This window comes from Camelus ferus, chromosome 18 (assembly GCF_009834535.1).
Source record: "Camelus ferus isolate YT-003-E chromosome 18, BCGSAC_Cfer_1.0, whole genome shotgun sequence".
Classification (NCBI taxonomy): domain Eukaryota; kingdom Metazoa; phylum Chordata; class Mammalia; order Artiodactyla; family Camelidae; genus Camelus; species Camelus ferus.
The window spans coordinates 398,470-404,177 of NC_045713.1; the positions used below are offsets into that span (position 1 = coordinate 398,470).

At 36.2% G+C, this 5,708-nt stretch overlaps 1 long non-coding RNA gene across 1 annotated transcript; it reads right to left on the bottom strand.

Moving 5' to 3' along the window:
• Nucleotides 1–510: 510 nt before the first annotated feature.
• LOC116657405 lies at nucleotides 511–4,105 on the bottom strand. The gene is made up of 3 exons (XR_004312486.1): nucleotides 4,013–4,105; nucleotides 2,098–2,107; nucleotides 511–540 (listed from the first exon to the last, which is right to left on the bottom strand). It is a non-coding gene; the product is annotated as an uncharacterized LOC116657405 (long non-coding RNA).
• Between the last annotated feature and the right edge of the window lie 1,603 nt (nucleotides 4,106–5,708).

A 5,708-nucleotide genomic window follows, 5' to 3' on the forward strand; every position in this document is an offset into this window, starting at 1 on the left:
TTTTACTGAAAAATCAGCATCAGCTTTGAAACTGGTGTTATGAAAAGGCTGCAAAATCTTAGTAAATGCTTTAAATTGAAAATATATCTTCAATGGTTTATTAAAGATGTATAATCCGCGTGCTAACAACTCAGAAGTGAATATTTGTTGAATCCGTGGTGCATGTACCATTTTCGGAACACGGAATGTTACGGGGACGGTGTCTACAAAATGAGATTTATATTGGATAGATCATGCACCAAGAGAATTTTGCTGCGAATATTCCATGATTTTCATAACTGACGTTAGTAAAAATCTGCGAAATCTAAGTAAATGTTTCTAGGTGAAAATATGCCTTGTATTGTGGTTGAAAAATTTGTAATCCACATGCTCACAGTCATTAAATCATGTTTGTCCAAGCCGTGATGAATATAACGTTGGAGCACGGAATGTATCCGTGAGTGAAGCTATGAAAATAACAACTCTACTGGATAGGACTCGCTTGAATTGAATTTTTCTGTGAAAATTTCATGATTTTCGAAACTGGATGTTAGGAAAAACCTGCGAAATCAGAATAAATACTTCTGGGTGTAAATATGCCTTGTATGGTGGATGAAAGTTCGGTAATCTGCATGCTAAAAACTCTTTAGTTAATATTTGTCGAATCCGAGATACATGAAGTGTGTTTGGAACACAGAATATCACGGTGTGCGAATCTATGTAAAATACATGTCTCTTGTGTAGAACTCGCTCCCAGAGATTTTTCTGCGAAATCTGCCTCATTTTCGAAACTGGCGTTTGAAAATCTCTGCAAAAGCAGAGAAAATGCTTCATAGTGTCAATATGCCTTGTATTGTGATGGAAGTTCGTAAAACCACATGCAAATAAATCTGTGGTGAATATTTGTAGAAAGCGTTATGCATGTAGCGTGATCGTATCACGGAAATTCCCAGCGATGGAATCTATGTAAACTGAACATCTATAGGGTAGAACTCACTCCAAAATATTTTCCTGAGATAACGGCTTGATTTTGAAACTGGCATTAGTTAAAAGCTGCAAATTCAGGGTTAATGTTTCTAGGTGTAAATATGCCATGTATGGTGGATGAAAGTTCTGTAATCTTCATGCTCACAACTCATTGGAGAAAGTTTGTTGAAACCTTGATGCATGTAGCGTGTTCAGAAATTGAATGTCACTGTGAGGGAAACTAATGTAAATTACATTTCTATTGGGAAGTACTCGCTCCACGAGAATATTTCTGCGAATCTGCCTCATTTTCAAACTGGCATTAGGAAAAACTTTCGAAATATGAGTAAATGCTTCAAGGTGTCAATATGGCTATTATGGTGGATGAAAGTTCGATAATCATTATGCTAACAACTCTGTAGTGAATATTTTCGAATCCGTGATGCATGTAGCATTTTCGGAACACGGAATTTCACGATGACGGGTTCTATGTAAATTGCATGTCTCTTGGGTAGTAACTCGCACTCAAGAGCATTTTTCTGTGAAAACTGCATGATTTTAGAAACTGACATTAGGAGAAATCTACTAAATCAGAATAAAACTTTCTATTTATAAATATGCATTGTAAGGTGGATTAAAGTTTGGTAATACACATGTTCACAACTCATTAAAGAATGTTTGTCGAATCCGTGATGCATGTAACGTGTTCAGAACACGGAATGTCACGGTGAGTGAAAATAGGTAAATTACATATCTTTTGGTTAGAACTCGCTCCAAGAGCATTTTCCTGCCAAATCGGCCTCATTTTCATAACCTGGCATTAAAAACTAAACTGTGAAATCTGAGAAAATTCTTCAAAGTGTCAGTAAGCCATGTATGGTGGATGAAAGTGCTGTAATCAACTTGCTAACAACTCTGTAGTGAATATTTGTCGAATCCATGATGTATGTAGCGTGTTCAGGAACATGGAACTTCACGGTGAGCGAATCCATCTAAATTACATGTCTATTGTTTTGAACCCGCTCCAAGAGTATTTTGCCGGTGAAATCTCCCTCAGTTTCGAAACTAGCAGTTTGGAAAGCTCTGTGAAATCACAGAAAATGCTTCTAAGCATCCATATGCCTTGTATGTGATGAAAGTCCTGTAATCCACATGCAAACAACTCTATAGTGAATTTTTGTCGAATCCTATCTGCATGTTAGCGTGTTCGAAACACAGAATTTCACAGCAGGAGAATCTATGTAATTTACATATCTTTTGGGTAGAACACGCTCCAACAGTTTTTTCCTTTGAAAACTGCCTGATTTTCGAAACTGCTATTAGGAAATAGGTGCGAACTCAGTGTAAATTAATTCTAGGTTTAAGTATGCCTTGTATGGTGGATGAAAGTTCTGTAATACACATGTACACAACTCATTAAAAATATTTCTCATAACCATGATGAATGTAGTGTGTTTGGAACACGGAATGTCACGTTGAGGGAAACTATGTAAATTACATATCTATAGGTTAGCAACCCATTCCAGGAGCATTTTACTGAAAAATCAGCCTCAGCTTTGAAACTGGTGTTATGAAAATGCTGCAAAATATTAGTAAATGCTTTAAATTGAAAATATATCTTCAATGGTTTATTAAAGATTTATAATCTGCATGCTAACAACTCAGAAGTGAATAATTGTTGAATCCGTGGTGCATGTACCATTTTTGGAACACGGAATGTTAAGGGGACGGTTTCTACAAAATGATATTTCTATGGGATAGATCATGCACCAAGAGAATTTTGCTGCGAATACTGAATGATTTTCATAACTGAGGTAAGGAAAAAGCTGTGAAATCTAAGTAAATGTTTCTAGGTGTAAATATGCCTTGTATTGTGGTTGAAAAATCTGTAATCCACATGCTCACGGTCATTAAATCATGTTTGTCCAAGCCGTGATGAATATAACGTTGGAGCACGGAATGTATCGGTGAGTGAAGCTATGAAAATAACAACTCTACTGGATAGGACTCGCTTGAATTGAATTTTTCTGTGAAAATTTCATGATTATCGAAACTGGATTTTAGGAAAAACCTGCGAAATCAGAATAAATACTTCTGGGTGTAAATATGCCTTGTATGGTTGTTGAAAGTTCGGTAATCCACATGCTCACACTCTTTAAAGCATGTTTGTCGAATTCGTGATCCATGTAACATGTTCGGAATACGGAATGTCATAGTGAATGAAAAAATGTAAGTTACAATTCTATTGGGTAGAACTCGCTTGAAGAGAATTTTTCTGCGAAATGTGCCTCATTTTCAAATCTGCCATTAGGAGAACCCTGTGAAATCTGAGAAAATGCTTCTAAGTGTCAATATGCCTTGAATGGTGAATGAAAGTCCAGTAATCCACAGGTTAATAACAGTCTAGTGATTATTTTTCAAACCGTGATTCATGTAGCGCTTATGGAAAGCGGAATTTCACGGTAATGGAATGATGTAAATTACAATAATATTGGGTAGAACTAGCTAGAATAGAATTTTTCTGCGAAAATTGCATGATTATCGAATCTGAAGTTTGGAAAAAGTTGCAAAATGAGAGTAAATATTTGTAGTTGTAAATATGCCATTATAATGGAAAAAAGATCGGTAATCCATATTTTCACAGCATATTAAAAAATCATTTTCTAATCCGTGATGCATGGACCGTGTTCGGAACATGGAATTTCACGGTGATTAAAACAATGTAAATTACTTCTCTATTGGGTAGAACTCGCTCCAAGAGAATTTTTGTGCGAAAACTGCTTCATTTTTGAAATTGACGTTGGGAAAACGCTGCAAAATCTGAGAAAATGCATCTAAGTATCAATATTCAATCTATTGTAATGAAAGTTCTGTAATCCACATGCTAACAAATCTGGAATGAATATTTGTCGAACCATTAATCATGTAGCATATTCGGAACACGGAATTTCACGGCCAGGTATCTTATGTAAATTACATTTCTCTTCGTTAGAAATCACTCCAAGAGATTTTTCCTGAGAAATCTGCCTGATTTTAGTAACTGGCATTACAAAAATCCTGCGAATACAGATTAATAGATTCTTGGTATAAATATGCCTTGTATGGTGGATGAAAGATCGGTAATCCGCATGCTAAAAACTCTGTAGTGAATATTTGTTGAATCCGAGATACATGAAGTGTGCTTGGAACACAGAATATCACGGTGAGCAAATCTATATAAAATACATGTCTCTTGGGTAGAACACGCTCCGAGAGATTTTTCTGAGAAATCTGCCTCATTTTCGAAACTGGCGTTTGAAAATCTCTGCAAAAGCAGAGAAAATGCTTCATAGTGTCAATATGCCTTATATTGTGATGGAAGTTCGTAAAACCACATGCAAATAAATCTGTGGTGAATATTTGTAGAAAGCGTTATGCATGTAGCGTGATCGTATCACGGAAATACCCGGCGATGGAATCTATGTAACCTACAAGTCTATAGGGTAGAACTCGCTCCAAAAATTTTTTCCTGAGAGAACGGCCTGAATTTCGAAACTGGCATTAGTTAAAAGCTGCAAATTCAGACTTAATATTTCTAGGTGTAAATATGCCATGTATGGTGGATGAAAGTTCTGTAATCTACATGCTCACAACTCATTAGAGAATGTTTGTTGAAACCTTGATGCATGTAGCGTGTTCGGAAATTTGAATGTCACTGTGAGGGAAACCAAGTAAATTAAATTTCTATTGGGAAGTACTCGTTCCACGAGAATTTTTCTGCGAATCTGCCTCATTTTGAAAACTGGCATTAGGAAAAACTTTTGAAATATGAGAAAATGCGTCAAGGTGTCAATATGGTATTATGGTGGATGAAAGTTCGATAATCATTATGCTAACAACTCTGTAGTGAATATTTTCGAATCCGTGATGCATGTAGCATTTTCGGAACACGGAATTTCACGATGACGGGTTCTATGTAAATTGCATGTCTCTTGGGTAGAACTCACTCCAAGAGCATTTTTCTGCAAAAACTGCATGATTTTAAAAACTGACATTAGGAGAAATCTACTAAATCAGAATAAAACTTTGTATTTATAAATATGAATTGTAAGGTGGATTAAAGTTTGGTAATACACATGTTCACAACTCATTAAAGAATGTTTGTCGAATCCGTGATGCATGTAATGTGTTCAGAACACGGAATGTCACGGTGAGTGAAAATAGGTAAATTACATATCTTTTGGTTAGAACTCGCTCCAAGAGCATTTTCCTGCCAAATCGGCCTCATTTTCAAACCTCGCATTAAAACTAAACTGTGAAATCTGAGAAAATTCTTCAAAGTGTCAGTAAGCCATGTATGGTGGATGAAAGTGCTGTAATCCACTTGCTAACAACCCTGTAGTGAATATTTGTCGAATCCATGATGCATGTAGCGTGTTCGGAACATGGAATTTCACGGTGAGCGAATCCATCTAAATTACATGTCTATTGTTTTGAACCCGCTCCAAGAGTATTTTGCGGTGAAATCTGCCTCAGTTTCAAAACTGGCGTTTGGAAAGTTCTGTGAAATCACAGAAAATGCTTCTAAGCATCCATATGCCTTGTATTGTGATGAAAGTCCTGTAATCCACATGCAAACAACTCTACAGTGAATTTTTGTCGAAACCTATCTGCATGTAGCATGTTCGAAACACGGAATTTCACAGCAGGAGAATCTATGTAATTTACATATCTTTTGGGTAGAACACGCTCCAACAGTTTTTTCCTTTGAAAACTGCCTGATT